The following is a 13,565-nucleotide window of genomic DNA, read 5'->3' on the forward strand; positions in this document are numbered from 1 at the left end:
CGATTTTATACAATCTGTTTTGCTAAACCGGTTTATGTAAATTCGGAATAATCCTGTAGTGTAGACGTAGGGTAAAACATGAGAGGATCTGCTGTATAGTAAGCTACAGAAAAGGCTTTATAAAAAGACAATATACTGGGGTAATATCAGCATTCATTTTTAATGTCATTGGGTAGAGGCAATGATAAGGGTGAAAAGACGTTTTCAGCTCACATTTGAAAGAAGTTAGAGAAATTCTAAGTTAGTGAGCTGCCGGAAGAGTATTTCAGTTGGCTTTGATTGCAGATGAGAAGAGAGATGGCTCTTATACCAACAGTGATGAGACTGTGGGAAGAGACAGAAAAGAATTAGGTGCTACATAAGGGATTGGAAACCAAAGGGAAGCCTCTTTTTATGTGCTGACTATTGTGCTCCTGAAAATTGAATTCAGGTGCAAATGTAGTGCCTGGCTTGATAGCACTTTACAAATTGGACTATAAAACTTGAGATTCAGAGGGCTGGTTCAAATTTTGTTTTAATTTTTAACCTGATGATGGCTGCTGCAGTTATTGTCTGCAATCCAGATTTGATGGACAATCAAATGCACTTCAGAGTGGACAGAGCTGCAGCCTTCTTTCACAATTTGGTTGCTGCTCTGTATTTGAATCAGCATCCTCCACCTCCACCCCACTAAAACAATTACTGTACGGGTTTAGTAGAGCAGTTACCTTTACATCTGGTTTTAACTGAAATATTTTACAATTTAAACATTTTAAAACATTTTTACAGTTAAAATGTAGTGAAATATGGAGATAAGCTGTTATCATGTACACTTGTAAATAGTCCTTTGTTAAAGTCCTGTGAATCTCCTTTAATTAGCATTGGCCTGCTAAACTGAGGGTTGTGAGTTCAATCCTTGAGGGGGCTATCTGGGGCAAAAATCTGTCTGGGGATTGGTCCTGCTTTGAGCAGGGGGTTGGACTAGATGATCTCCTGAGGTCCCTTCCAAACCTGATATTCTAGGTTAAAGCCAGTCCACCAGCCTATTTTAAATGTCGTTCTAAGCTGAGTTGGGCCATAGCCTAAAATTCAGATCTACCCATAAGCCAATTTGGATTTTGAGCACCCCAAATTTCAGGGATGTTATGATAGTGGATTTTGATTGCCCATCTCTAGCTGAAGGTGATATAGAGCCAAGATAGGCATTGTCCTATCAGATGCTGATCCCTAAAACTCTAGTACTCAATGGCTAGTCAATGCCAGTCTCCTGATGATCTCTCAGGTACAAAATTAAAGTTAAAGAGGCACTAGCTTGACCTTTAAGTTAAAAATCACACTTCTGTCTGAAAATTTGTTATTGACTGTAGTAGAAAGAGGCCCTGAGACATAAGGCCTTGTATCAAAGGCGTGGTATGAGGCATGAGACCTGGGCTAAAGTAGTGGTCAAATCTTTGCTGTTATAAAGAAAAGTTAAGTTGTGAGCAAGAGGCAGGCCCTGCTCACAGAATCTGGTGAGAACAGGGATGATATATTACAAAAATATACATTCCTAAGTAATGTTAGGTACAGAGCACTCACGCAAACACTTTTCAAAAGGGTGGTACCAGAACACCCCAATATTAGCACATTCCCCAAAGATACCAGGAACACACTGACCCATCTTAAAGATAAGGTCAGGATGACAGCATGATGGATAGAGATGTTTTGATTAAACCAAAAGATATGTCAGAGGAGCAATACATAACTTGTTTGTTTTGGTATATAAAGCGGTATCTCAGAGGGGAGTGTCTTTGGCCAGCCGAGGAGGATAGTGAAAAGTCCCACCACTAATTCATCTGCATCCATTGTCAAGGGCATACATGCATTGAGTGTACTTGTAGCAAGTATAAGGCACCAATACCGTGCTTCGTTGACAGTAAACCTGACCGAGTTCCTTTGCTGAAAACTGAGTTGGTGGATTTATTGGGCAGTTCAATCGGAGCCTGCTGTATGGGCTATCTGACCAGAGTCAGTACAGCATGCAGAAAGAACACACACAAGCTCCCAAACATCTAACAACACTTTATATGGTTACAAGGAACACCTAAGATGACTTTAACTGAAAGAGATTGGAGAAAAAAGTGGCTGTCTTTTTTGTTTTTCAATTAGTCTACTTTGTGTGTTTGAGATCTACTTTGTGCAGTAAATTTCACCCTCCTGTATAATGGTTAGTCTCCCTTTTTACAATTATTAATAGTACCAAATAAAGTTGCAAGTGGGAAAAATGGTTAACACTCTACTTGCATTAGGAAGACAGCTTAACTTGAAATTTGCATATGTAAGTAGATGTGCCCACAAATATTATTAGCTCACTTATCAGATTGTGTAAACCTTTTTTTTCCTTTTTGGCTGTAGCCCAATAGGCCACATTTTTACTCTGCAGCACATTTCTTATTACCTAGTTCTAAACTCCTCAAAATAGTGCCTTTTAGTTTAAAAATGGTTAGATCTTTCCTTAACTACTATTGCTTTAATACTAATGTATTTGTAGGAAAGCTATAGAATTCATATTGGTTCAAGTCCTAACTTATTGTGTTGTGAAAGGCTACCGCATATAAAGATACAAGTGGGAGAAATGGTTAATATTTTACTTGCATTAAGAAGAAAGCTTAACTGAGGTTGTGTAGGCCAGTGTGTCAAACATACTAGTGGGTTCCATCTAGTGCAGTGGTTCTCAAACTAGGGAAGGAAAGGAAAGCCCCTGGCGGGCCAGGCCGGTTTGTTTACCTGCCACATCCGCAGGTTCAGCCAATCGTTCCAGGTCAATGGGGGCTGCAGGAAGTGGCGCAGGCTGAGGGACATACTGGCCGCCCTTCCTTCCCCCATTGGCCTGGAGCGTCAAACCACGGCCAGTGGGAGCTGCGATCAGCCGAACCTACAGGTAAACAAACTGGCCTGGTCTGCCAGGGGCTTTCCCTGAATAAGCAGCGGCCCTAGTTTGAGAACTACTGATCTAGTGGACACCTTGAATGTGTCTGACATGATATAAGTGGCCATCCTGACCTTCAGAGACATTGTTCGGTGATTTCAACATGATTCATATGAAAAAGAAAGATAAACGTGAGTGACAAATAGAAATAAATTTCAGTTAAGTCTTTCTAGTCCTCATACATTCAAGGCCAGATTGCGATATCTTGCTTGTATTGAGTAGAACCTTACTCCCTCAGTAATCCTGTTGACTACAGTGGGACTACTTGTGGAACAAAGCACTATTCAGTGTTTCTGAATCTGGCCATCAGAGATGAACACAAGTGATACAGCCTTGCTTATGCAGCCCTGACTTATGTAATGGAACTATTACATGCATTCTCCACTGATGTCTCTTTTCATCATGGAAGATTGGACCAAAGCAGATCATTTATCTTTTAAAAAAAGTCATTCTGGCAAAGACCTGGTTACAGTTCCAAGAGTGTTTTTGTGTCACAGTAACAAATCTTTCATAAATGAAAGCACTGACTTTACATCTCTGTTAGGGTAATTTACTCCCCACAGTAATTTTGACTTAGTTTGTTCTACATGGAGCGATATTTTAATCATCCTTTCAGTGTTTATTGATGAGGGCTCTCTGCAAAAGATGTGAAGATTAGTTTAAAATTATCCCCAGTGAATTTAAAACAATAACAGGAAAATGAATACATACTAAAATAAACCAAAAAATGTAACGGATTTAATAAAAGACCAACTATGATTTTCTTGAAAAAGTGACAGGAAATCACATACTGACAGCAAACTACTATTCACTGGAAATTAAATGGACACAGGTCTTTTTTCCCCGGCAACATCCAAGGAAAATGGGTTAATTAATTTGCATTTTACCTCATATTAAAGCATACTAAGCTGCCTGCAATATCTCAGACATAACATAAATAGTACTTCACTCCTGGACCACCAGCTGAGAATAACTTTGCGTTTCTCCTATACCAGCCAACACGTGGTGCGTATATGTTGATAACACTGTCTTCTAGCCTAGTCTTGGGTCAGAGGTTCTTTGCTAGGAAAGAGGAAGTAGGGTAACTTTCTTCCCAGATTGATTAACCTTCACATCATTGAGAATACTCCCTTTCAGAGATAATATCCCCCATATCTGGTGTGTTCTCTGACAGCAAGCTTTCAAGGGTGTCCTGTAGAATTCAGTTACTTCTGCAGCAGGGGCGGCTCCAGGCACCAGCACGCCAAGCGCGTGCCTGGAGTGGCAAGCCACGGGGGGCACTCTGCTGGTCGCCGCGAGGGCGGCAGGCAGGCTGCCTTCGGCGGCATGCCTGCAGAGGGTCCGCTGGTCCCACGGCTTCGGCGGACCTCCCGCAGGCATGCCGCAGAATCTGCGGGACTGGGGACCTCCAGCAGGCAAGCCGCTGAAGGCAGCCTGCCTGCCGTGCATGGGGCGGCAAAATACCTAGAGCCGCCCCTGTTCTGCAGACAATCTGACACCATCTCTTTGACAAATGTGGCATAACCTTCCCCACTAGCATTCACCTAAAGCTAAGTGGCAATCATCCAGACCCATAACTTCACAGTGGAAAAGTGCTCTGATGGCTAAGTTGACTCACTGGCTGGTATATTGCATGCTTTCAGGCTGTCCTCACTCAATTAGAAGCCCTCAGTGATGTGCTAAAATAACACAGGCAAGTTTTGCTAGTCATTCCCAGACATTGAAGAAAAGACTTTCTATAGAAAAAGGCTTAGGCTAAATGCCTTCCAGAGTATTCATTTAGCCAAGAATGTATTATTTAACAGATTTGTTTCCTTAACTTGAATCAAATTTTACTTTAACTCAGATCTGAGGTAAACCCTGCAGCCCTACCATGATAGGTTGTGCTCTTGTAAGGTCTCATAAGCAAAGGATGGCGGGCCTGCTCAGTACTTGGATGGAACACCTCCAAGGTAAACCTGGGATGCTGCAGTAGGGGATGTTGGTGATTCTTTCCTTTGAATCAGAACTGGGCCAATGCCCTTACATATTCCTCAGATTAAGGCTGTGATGTTTTTGCTGTCCTGTGGATGAGGCATAAAATTGAGGTTGTAAATACCAACTTCACAAGGTCATTGTGAAACTTACTTAATTAATGCTTGTAAAGTGCTTTGAGATCCTTGAATGGAAAGTGCTATAGAAAAGCAAAGTATTCACCTTTTACTTGATGCACACTATCATCTTCTAGAAGTGATAAGAATAATCATTGAAGAATCAAAATCCACTTTAGTTAATTGATGGTGAATAATTATGATGATTGTTGGATGACTGAACAGTGCTAAATACTAATGTGCCTGAGTATTTGACTCTGTGGAGACCAATATTCTCTTTTCAAAGCTCCAAACCTTTCCCTACATCAGGTTTCTTATAATTAAAATATAAAAGGAAAATATTTCCCAGATATTCACAGAATGTATTCTGAGTGCTACTTGAGTTTAAACATTTCTTCTCCAATTCTTTGAGCAGAAGGGGTGTAAAGTGTGCTTATGTACTTCTTTGGAAATCTTAAGCAGAAAGAATCATGCTCCTTATTTGCATAGCTTACTGAGAATGGACCTTGGTGTACATCTTTTGACTGCAATAAGAAAATCATTATCCAGCCAATGCATAATATACATGTAGAAGAGGTACATCTGATTGTACTGCATTAATACCGGATTGGCCCCAGGTTTAATTTTGGAACTTTCATTTCCTCACTCTATATTCAGCTGCTATTAACTTAAAAAGCTCTTTTGGAAGAATTATATATGTCACTGGCACCTTATTACTCAACTCAGTTTCATGATTGGATAAAACTCAGCAATCTTTACTAATTTGTTAAAGCATTAAAAATGTCTTTAGATAAATGATCTGAAAGAAAAATCAAACAGAGGTTTTTTTAGGTCAATCTCACTCTGAGGCTTTTGTAGAGAGAGAATAGTTTCAGCAATGGATTAGAGAGTTTTATTTATAACACCACATTATTTAGTAGGGATGGGTGAACCAGGTTAGTTAAAATAATAATCTTCCTAGAACTTTCTCCCCTCCCTTGAAATGAACTTAAACCTAAACTTGAGCCTCTTGTGTAGTGCTGGAAAGTCCAGTTATCTTCTTACCTATCATTTTTTGTGTTGGTGAGATCTCAGCCCCCCACTGTCACTGCTGCTCATGGGCTTCCCAGGAGTGATCTCTTAGAAGGCACTGCTTGTGATAGCCTCAAATTTCTCACAGTCTCAGTCACTGTGTAGAGCCATAGGTGTAGCATTCAGGTGCCTGGAACCAGCATCTACATATAGGTCTTTGTATCTCCCATCATAAAATTGATTTAAATGGTTAATTAAAATGTATTGACGGCTTTGTCAAGATCACAAGAGAATTAGAATATGGGTATCTACTAGGCTTATTTGACTTAATGTCAACCAAACAACAGTTTGAAGCCTAGATTTTGCTGCCCTTGTATGTGAAAGCTGGCCGGAGGGGGTGGGGGAGGAAGCAGGGGAGGAGCGGGAAACAGAGGAAAGGATGCAGAGAGACCCTTTTCCCCATGCACCTATGATCAGGTAGAATGGGGCTAGAGGTCCCTGAACACAAGCATTTGGGTCTGGATAGCATGATCCTTAACACCCCAAATAGGGTATGACCTGTGAGATGGGGGTGTGGCTAGCCTCTGCCCCAATCAGTGCTGAGAAGCCAGCAATGGAGAGAGCATTTGCTACACATTTTAAAAAAAAGTTGTAGTAGCCACATCTGACCTACTGCAGGCAGAATACATGCTGAAGCAATTGCATGGGTGCTACACTTAAGCTCCTCCCCCATTGCAAATCTGATCGCTGTATGGGGAGATGATTCTGCTATCCGAACTCTGTTCCAAAAGATGAAATGCCAAAATATTTGAAAGAATCTCCAAGGGCATGAAGGACAGAGGCTATAACAGGGACCTGCAGCAGTGCTGTGTGAAACTTAAGGACCTGAGGCAAGCCTACCAAAAAACCAAAGAGGCAAACGGTCACTCTGGGTCAGACCCCCAGACATGCTTCTTCTATGATGAGCTGTATGCAAGTCTAGGGGGTGCCCCCACCACTGCCCCACCCCTGTTTGTGGACTCCTGCAAGGGGGGAGTCTCACACAACAGGGATGAGGATTTTGGGGATGAGGATGATGATGATGATGAGGAGGTTGAAGATAGCGCACAGAAAGCAAGTGGAGAAACCATTCTCCTTGACAGCCAGGAACTGTTTATCACCCTGGAGCCAATACCCTCCCAATCGTCCCAAGGCCAGCTCCCGGACTTTGATTGTGGAGAAGGGACCTCTGGTGAGTGTACCTTTGTAAATATAATACATGGTTTAAAGGCAAGCCTGTTTAATAATCGATTTGCTCTGAAGACTTAAAGAAGCCAAAAGACTGTGGTTTACCATGGCTGCCTGCAAACCAAATTCTGTTGCCTGGCCCTGCGTGTGTGATCTCTCACACCAAACTGGCAGGCCCTCAGTATAAGAGGCAAAATGTGACCTTGTACTCTAAAATGTGTCTGTTTAAGTACTACTCTCTCTTTTTTTCCTACTGCAGCTGCAAATGTTTCAATGCTCCCCCTATCATCTCTGTCCCAGAGGCTAGCGCAGATAAGAAGGTGGAAAAAATGCACTCGCGATGAAATGTTCTCTGAGCTCATGCAGTCCTCCCACACTGAAAGAGCCCAGCAAAATGTGTGGAGGCAGAAAATGTCAGAGTCCAGGAAAGCACAAAATGAACGTGAGGACAGGAGGGATGCGTGAGAGGATAGATGGCTGGAGCAAGAGGAGAGGTGGTGGCAGCGTGATGAGAGAAGGCAGGAGGCAATGCTGAGGCTACTGGAGGATCTAACTGATATGCTCCAGTGTATGGTTGAGCTGCAGGAAAAGCAGCCGGAGCACAGACCACTGCTTCAGCCCCTGTGTAACCGACTGCCCTCCTCCCCAAGTTCCATAGCCTCCTCACCCAGTCGCCCAAGAACGCGAGGAGGGGGGCTCTGGGCACCCAGCCAGTCCACCCCAGAGGACTGCCCAAGCAACAAAAGGCTGGCATTCAATAAATGCAGTGTGGCCTTGTCCTTCTCTCCTCCCCTCCTCCTCCTCCACCCCACCCCGTGCTTCCCTTCTCCCCCACCCCTCCCTGTCTACCTTAGCAGTTATCCCCCTAATTGTGTGACGAATTAATAAAGAATGCATGAATTTGAAACAATAATGACTTTATTGCCTCTGCAAGCGGTGATCAAAGGGGGGAGAGGACGGCGGTTGTTTTACAGGGAAGTAGAGTGAATCAAGGGGGCAGATTTTCATCAAAGAGAAACAAACAGAACTTTCACACCATAGCCTGGCCAGTCATGAAACTGGTTTTCAAAGCTTCTCTGATGCACAGCGCACCCTGCTGTGCTCTTCTAACTGCCCTGGTGTCTGGCTGCGCATAATCAGTGGCCAGGCAATTTTCTTCAACCTCCCACCCTGCCATAAACGTCTCCTCCTTACTCTCACAGATATTGTGGAGCACACAGCAAGCAGTAATAATTATGGGAATATTGGTTTTGCTGAGGTCTAACCAAGTCAGTAAACTGCGCCAATGCACTTTTAAACATCCAAATGTACATTCTACCACCATTCTGCACTTGCACAACCTATAGTTGAACAGCTCCTGACTACTGTCCAGGCTGCCTGTGTATGGCTACATGAGCCATGGCATTAAGGGGTAGGCTGGGTCCCCAAGGATAACTATAGGCATTTCAACATCCCCAACGGTTATTTTCTGGTCTGGAAAGTAAGTCTCTTGCTGCAGCCGTTCACACAGACCAGAGTTCCTGAAGATGTGAGCGTCATGTACCTTTCCTGGCCATCCCACGTTGATGATGGTGAAAGGTCCCTTGTGATCCACCAGTGCTTGCAGCACCATGGAAAAGTACCCCTTTCAGTTTATGTAGTCGCTGCCTTGGTGCTCCGGTGCCAAGATAGGGATATGCGTTCCGTCTATTGCCCCACCACAGTTAGGGAATCCCGTTGCAGCAAAGCCATCCACTATGGCCTGCACATTTCCTAGAGTCGCTACCCTTGATAGCAGCAGCTCAGTGATTGCATTGGCTACTTGGATCACAGCAGCCCCCACAGTAGATTTGCCCACTCCAAATTGATTCCCAACTGACAGGTAGCTGTCTGGCGTTGCAAGCTTCCAGAGGGCTATTGCCACTCACTTGTGAACTGTGAGGGCTGCTCTCATCTTGGTATTCTGGCATTTCAGGGCAGGGGAAAGCAAGTCACAAAGTTCCATGAAAGTTCCCTTACCCATGCAAAAGTTTCACGGTCCATGATGTGTTTTTCATGGCTGTGAATTTGGTAGGGCCTACCTATAAAGTAGGCAAGTAGCCTCAACTTACACATAGGGAATGGAGGTACTAAAAATTGAAGTGATTTTTCTCAAGGTTATGCAGGAAGTCTATGGCACCAGAGGCAGATTAAGATTTATTGGGGCCCTTGGCACAAAGAACATTTGAGCCCCCCATACTCCAGAGGACTAGGGGCTTCAGAACAAGGGGGGAGACCATGGTCTCCCCACTTTTAAAAATCAGGGGGCCATGCCCATCCACTTTTTAACAGGGGCAAAACCTTGGGCAGGTGTGGAGCAGAGGCGGCAGGGGCTGCATTTTGTGGCAGGGGATCAGCTCTCCTGTCACAAAACATAGTCCATGCTAGCGACACCAGCCTCTTCTCAGTGGCGGGGGACTGAGATGGGCTTTATCCCCTCAACACAGGCCCCTTCCCCTGCTCCTCCTCTTCCCACCTGAGTCCCCCAAGAGCCACTCTGAGTCCCCCAGGATCCACCCTAGGGGGTGGGAACACAGGCCGGGGGTTGCTCTCAGGCACCCTGACCCTCCACCCAGGACAGGTGGAGGATCTGGGGCTCCCCACAGCTGCCCATGCTCTTTTGATTGCTCTTACCTCGGCACGGCTCTGGCTTCCAGCCTGGCCAGCGGGTGGGGTCTTGGTGGGAAGAGGAGGAGCAGGGGTAGGGCCCCAGTTCCAGTGCTGGTGGCTTTCCTCTCTTCTACACAGTTCCAGCACTCCTGGGGTCCCCAGAGTGGCCAGGGCCCCCAAAGTGGCCGGGGACCATGGGCACAGGCCTCATGGGCCTGTGTGTTTTTCCGCCACTATATGGCAAATCTGATAATGCAGATCCCCACACCATCAGCTGCAAGGCCACCTTTTCTTTTCCCTAGGCTTAGGCTGTCGCTCAGCCAATTCCCTAGTACTGTAGAATGCATGTGTTATGTATCTTTGACATTTTTTTTAATAGCATTGGTATTAATTACAGTATTAGTCCACATTGAAAATGATTGCTGGGAAATATGCAAAGAAGCAGAGAATCAATTGTTCTAGGTGTAAGAATATGAATGTTTTGGCCAGTATATTTATGTATGAAATAGTGTTAGTTTTCAAATTTTTTTTTTAAAAAAGGGTAATTGAAATCTTACAACTTTGAGAGAGAGAGCAATCTAATTAGAGAATTCTAACTTTGATTTTTCAAGAATGAGTTATCTGATCTTGCATCTGCTCCAAGTGGGAAGTAGTTTCAAGTATTTACTTAATGTTTGTGCATGAGCAACATTGCAAAATTGTTTCACTCTGTGGTTTTAAGGGAGTTTTAAACACAGTAAGCCATGTGGTGGTGCTAAATTACAAAAGATGAATGCTTTCACAACCATACTTTTAAAATGTGAAAAATGTGGCCAGACGAGATATGACAAGAGGTTCAAATTACAGCATTGGCAAACCCACAAACATGGAAATCTGAGTAAATCAGTCATTTCAAATCTATTTCCCAAACTAAGTTTATCCTCTGCAAAAGCTCAGAATCTCCATAGGAAGTACTTCCCATCAATCTCTACAGGACTCTTGCTGGTTAGAGTTACAAATCAGGATATTTGACAAGCAGCTTCCTTGCAGATAATATAGCTGATATTTCAGCCTAAGCAAAATAAGCATGTAGTTGCATTGGCAGCTTTTTGCTGAATATCTAGATCCCAATTTGAAATTGTGGGGTGAGAGAAAATGGAAGACAAGGAGCAAGCAGACTAATAATCTACAGTTTGACAATGACAAGGGTAACCAGTGGGAGTTTTGTTTTTCTTTAGTAATTTTCCACAATCTACTCAGATATCTTCTCATTTTGTAAGAAATAGAGAATAATCTGGAGAGATGTTGGGACATATTTTTCTTTCAGTTATACCAGTGCAACCCCACTGATTTCAGGAAAGTTATTCTGGTCTACCAGAGCAGAATTTGTTCCACAATACTTTCCCTCCATACCCAGCCTCGTCCATATTCCTCAAGTTGTAAAAGTGTTTTATGTGATATAAGCTGGATTAATTGCATGACAGCTTGGAGCAATATACATTTCTTACAGGCATTTGCATTTAAAATTAGAGTGGAATTTTAAAGAGACATATTCTTTTTCAGTTGAGTTTTGTGCAATGACAGAGAGAATTAGTTTTGTGAGATGGTTATGTCCTTCCCTGTTACAAAGCTAATATGAGCCCAGTTAGCCTTTTAAAGTATATTTCAGTGACTTGGGTTGAGTCATTGAGTTCTAGCTTCATATTTCACAGGTGTAGTATTTACACACTCACCTCTAGGCATTTGAATGTGGCAATCTTTAATTGTTAGAACATTGGGGACAATTCTGCTTGTTCTGAGCATTCTGTATTGAGCTTTATCGTTACGAGTGAGGAGATGTGGGCTCTATACCTTTTTCTGCCACAGATTTCCTATGTAACTTTGGGCCAGTCACTTAATTGCTGTGCCTCAGTTTCTCCAACTTAAAGTGGAGAGAGAATACCTTCCTCTCAGGACTTTTTCAGACTACATGTACTGAGCTTTTGAGAGCTAAATGGAAGGCATTATAAAAAAATCAAAGTATTATCATTGTTATAATACTCATTTTAATTCCCCCCCCCATTACCTTTACCTCCCTCTCTAGGGGAAAAATGGTCCCTCCCTCACATTATCTGTCCCTCAGTGGTTTGACAGTCTCATGTTTCCTCCATATCCCCACTCTTGCCTGCCTTCCAGCAGGAGTTGCTCTGTTGGCACTCCAGGTCTCCCTTACCCTTTGTCTCAGCTCCCTCCTGCTACTTTCTGATTGAGAGAGGAAGAACAGTCAGCCAGGAGAAGTGGATCACATTAGGAACACTGATCAGGAGAGAAACGTGCTTCCTCCTCTCTATAACCATGACAGGCCTCATTTCCAAGTGATACAGGAACAAAGGAATTACCAAAATAAATCAGACCAGGTAGTCTGTCTAGTAGTCCAGTATCCTGTCTCTGATAGTGGCCACTACCAGATGCTTCAGGTGATGATGTAAGAAATGTTGTCATAGACAGTTTTAGAATAATTTGCTCAAAAGTGAAGTTTCTTCCTTTTCTCCTCAATGAGCATTTGGTTTATGCCCTGAAGTCTGAGAGCTTTCACTGACTATCCACTTGTTTCTTGTATTATTAGAAGATAAATAGAAGCACCTGATTTACCTCCCCCATACTATTCATTATTTTGTACACCACTGAAATGATTTGGGCATAGGGTGACCAGACAGCAAATGTGAAAAATCAGGACAGGGGGTGGGGGTAATAGGAGCCTATATAAGAAAAAGACCCAAAAATTGGGACTGTCCTTATAAAATTGGGACATCTGGTCACCCTATTTGGGCAGAGGTTTGTGCCTGGCTTATCATGTCTATCAAATAACGCACATTATTTGAATATAAAATAGAATTATATTAACCAAACTTATTTCATTATTTTACCTAGAGATGGAATCAGTCTTCAAAATTCTGTTCTGGTTTTTTAACACTACAGATTTCATGGGCATTTGGATCAGGCCCATTTCTAATCCTAACAAGAATATTTCCATTACTCATGTCTCTTTAACGTTGATGTTCTCTCTCATCCAGAATGAGATTTCTTAGCAGTGTTATACAGTTATATCTTGCCAGCTCTTATATAGCTTTATGGATGTGTTCTAATTACAGCTGCACTGAACAATTCACCAGAGAATGAAACATTGGTTAATATCAACATATCAATACATATTTTCCTTTGGAAAGTGTTTCACTTGCAAAGTAGTTTTTTTTCTTTTCTCCCTCATTTGTGGCTTTTCCTTTCTTTACGATGATATTGAGACATCCCGGGGGACTTCTGAACTTGTAAAAAACTAGCAGTCTTGATCCCAAGGGGCCTGGGAATCTTTGAAAACGTAACTCTAGTGGTCTTGACAAATTCACTTCCCAGCTTGCTAAACCAGGTGGAAAGTGTCAGGGTATTTAAGATCTCATTATAGGAAGCATATTTTTTACTCTCATGCAGAATCTTTAATTTGACAATGCACTGGTCTCTTAGTGGTCTGCTTTCTTCATCATCTTCTAGCAAGCACATTGTGCTGTGCTATGAAGAGCAACAGGAAACTCAATTGTGGAGTATTTTATTTTAAAGTTTGGGAAATTAAAAAACAACAACAAATAAACAAAACAAAAAACCCCACAACCCAAAAACCTAAATGTAAATTTGTGGGATGATTTTTGCTG

The 13,565-nt window shown here is 42.7% G+C and overlaps 1 long non-coding RNA gene across 2 annotated transcripts; it reads right to left on the minus strand.

Moving 5' to 3' along the window:
* Positions 1–181: 181 nt before the first annotated feature.
* LOC120400329 lies at positions 182–12,197 on the minus strand. 2 transcript variants are annotated; one of them, XR_005595738.1, is made up of 3 exons: positions 12,095–12,197; positions 4,820–5,010; positions 182–324 (listed from the first exon to the last, which is right to left on the minus strand). It is a non-coding gene; the product is annotated as an uncharacterized LOC120400329 (long non-coding RNA). The 2 variants fall into 2 exon arrangements; XR_005595737.1 differs by lacking the exon at positions 12,095–12,197 and adding an exon at positions 11,616–11,631.
* Positions 12,198–13,565: the final 1,368 nt, after the last annotated feature.

Source organism: Mauremys reevesii, linkage group 3 (assembly GCF_016161935.1).
Source record: "Mauremys reevesii isolate NIE-2019 linkage group 3, ASM1616193v1, whole genome shotgun sequence".
Taxonomy (NCBI): Eukaryota; Metazoa; Chordata; order Testudines; family Geoemydidae; genus Mauremys; species Mauremys reevesii.